Genomic DNA, 3,134 nt, shown 5'->3' on the forward strand with positions numbered 1-3,134 from the left:
GCTTTTGTGTCTCCAAGGCGTTTATTTCCCTCTATTTTGCACATTTTCATGACAATGACTGCAGTCTTTCCTTTGATTAGTCATGCCTTTTCAACTGATGCGCTCACCATTGACATGCTAATAAAGTTTCTTCTGAAGCTAATGAGAAGGCTGTCAGAAGACAACCTAGTTTTTTGAGCTACAGTGGCTGCTCACATTGTGTCGGGAACCTCTAAAACTTACATAGAGCATCTGATAATTGATGGGAGCTTGTCTTGCACACATGTAATTCTTCATTTTTCTTATCCCTCCTGTCATTCATCTAGGCTGATATGGTTCTGGACTGCTGTTCCACTTCACACTAGTCAGCTTTCCACCTATGGCTTCTTCTTCTTTGGTGATTACACCACTTGTTGAGTGAGCAAAAAACAATACGTCTCCAATTCTAGCTCTAAGGTTTAGTATTATGCTCGGATATGCCATATATCTATTGATGATTTGCCGATTGATCATGATACTTAATGCCCAGTTTCTCAAATGTTATATGGACTCTCACTACCATGCAGTTTGACATCAAACAGTAATCTGACTAAGTTTGTTGTGGGACACCAAATTTCTCATGCAGTTCACTGCAAAGCAATTGATTAATGTCTCTTCATTCTAATAAAAAGAATTAACCTAATATTTTGACAATCATTTGCCACGGCAAAAACTAGAAATAGTACACCCGAATCATTTGCTTATGAGTTCATTCCAGTTTTAACTATTTTGCTTTAAATCATTTGCTTTTAATGGCTAGATGTTCATTCCAGTTCTAACTATTTTAAATCATTTACCTTTAATGGACTTGTTATTTTATAGATGGACTGGGGAGAGTGAGGAGAACACGAGGGCCCACTCGAGCACGGGACGTATGGAGCCTACCTGAGGATGAGAAGATTATCGTCCATTGCAACGAACTGGGGCAGCCCATCAAGAATGCTGCAAGCATTTTATCAACTTTTTTAGGATCGGTTGCGCGGAAGGGACAATTGTGTCCACTCAACTATACGAAATGGAACGAAATGCTTCCTTCGTATAAGGTTGAGCTTCTTAGAGTTGTTGAGGTAAAGAATTGAATTTGCTTACTATCTTCAATTATTTTTTGATTTAACATTGATATAACATTTTTGACTTTGATGTAGACAAAGTTTGTCCTTCCTGCAAATAGCCATGATTGGGTGCTGAAGTCCGTCAACCGCAAATGGAAAGAATATAAGGCGAAGCTAAAGGCGGATTGGAAGCACGAGGGCATGACTGAAGAGGAGGTGGCCCGTGTTTGTCCTCCAGATGTAATCTCTCATCAGTGGAGGGAGCTTGTCCACTACTGTTTTTCGAGAGATCTCAGGTTGTGTATATTTTTTCAATACCTTAGATTGTATTTACTATTATTATAGATTAGAAATTTATACATTTTATGCATTACATTGTTTATTGCTTTTCGGGGAAGACATATTCCAATATTGGTAGAGCTGCTCGAGCATCACAGACTGTTCCTCACACTTCAGGCTCCATGAGTTATGCGAGGCGTAGAGCTGAATTCGTAAGCTTTCTTGAAATAATTTAAATTTATTTTAAATTATTCTATCATATAGTATGTATACTCTTGAAATATACTTTTTGTTGTAGGTGGATGATAATGGGAGGGAGCCTGGTAGGGTGGAGTTTTATAGGATGACTCACACCCACCGAGATGGCAGCTTTGTCCGAGAGGAGTCAAGAGATATAGTTGTATGTATTCATCTTTGACTTGTGCTGTATTTTTTTTTGGTTCTATTATTCGCATACATTAATTTGATTTTTTTTTGGAGAGATATATGATAGGGCAACAAATCTTATTTCGGAGCGCGTCGGGGGGTCATCATCATCCGACGCGACCCATAATATTGAAGCTGAAGTGCTCGCTGAATTGATGGGCCCAGAGCGTTATGGTCGAGTGAGGGGTTACGGCGTTGGAGTTACCCCCACTTAATTGTCTTCAGTGGGCACATATACAAGAAATGCCAGAGAATCTAGTAACACTGCAGAAGTTCGTCGGCTTCAAGCAACTATTGATGAGTTGAAGCAAAACCAAGCAAATTTGCAGTCTCAGCTTACGAATATTTCTTCCATGTTACAATGGTTTCTCCCTTCTCAGGTAAATAACTATATATATTTTAATATTTTACATATTATCAATTATGATATATGAGTTAATGTATCACATTATTCTTAACTTCTAAAGTTTTTTTTTATTTTTTTTGTAGATTCCTGATACTTCAAACGCTAGTAGAGATGATGATGGAGCTGAATCCCGTCCCTGATGCATTCTAGATTATCTTTTATGAGTTTGATATGTATATGTTTCTGCTTTTTCAGAGTACATTGTAATTTGCTTTTTCAGAGTACATTGTAATTTGCTTTTTCAGTGTACATTGTAATTTGTATGGCAGCTTTTCTGATATATGAGTCAAAAACATGGAGTTTTAATCAGATATATCAATATTCATATTTTGAATGATCTGAGTATTTGTGTCAATGTATCAATGTAATACAGGTTCATATTGTTATAATATATGTTTTGTAATTTGTATTTTATAATACTGATTATCGTTTTATTTTTTTATAAAAAAGACAATTTCCGACGCTTTTAAGCGTCGGTAAAAAAGGTCGTGGCACCACCGTCCATTGAGCAATTTCCGACGCTTAAAAGCGTCGGTAAATCATGAATTGCCGACGCAAAAAAGCGTCGGAGAAACCGAGACAATTACCAACGCTTTTACGCGTCGGTAAAAAAGGTCGTAGCACAAGCGGCAATTGAGCAATTTCCGACGCTTAAAAGCGTCGGGAAAAGGTTAATGCCGACGACGCTATACAAGCGTCGGTAAATCAGGAATTGCCGACGCAAAAAAGCGTCGGAAAAATCGCTCTGTCGCTTTATCGCCGACGCTATATAAGCGTCGGTAAAGCCATGTTTTTGCTGACACTTTACTCAAGCGTCGGCAAAAACTTTTGCCACTCTGGTATATCCGACGCTTTGCCAACGCTTGGCTTTGCGTCGGGGGTATTTTAGCCGACGCTAATTAGCGTCGGCAAAGCTCCAAAAAAGCGTCGGGTAAGGTCCTTTTTACTGTAGT

General features: G+C 38.4%; 1 long non-coding RNA gene across 1 annotated transcript; it reads left to right on the plus strand.

Moving 5' to 3' along the window:
* The first annotated feature begins 1,421 nt into the window (after window positions 1-1,421).
* On the plus strand, window positions 1,422-2,419 carry LOC149750857 (uncharacterized). Its single transcript, XR_016398950.1, has 3 exons — window positions 1,422-1,561; window positions 1,648-2,155; window positions 2,265-2,419. It is a non-coding gene; the product is annotated as an uncharacterized LOC149750857 (long non-coding RNA).
* Window positions 2,420-3,134: the final 715 nt, after the last annotated feature.

Source organism: Phoenix dactylifera, chromosome 18, assembly GCF_051530095.1.
Source record: "Phoenix dactylifera cultivar Ajwa chromosome 18, Ajwa_hap1_PhDact_Kaust_v1.1, whole genome shotgun sequence".
Classification (NCBI taxonomy): Eukaryota; Viridiplantae; Streptophyta; class Magnoliopsida; order Arecales; family Arecaceae; genus Phoenix; species Phoenix dactylifera.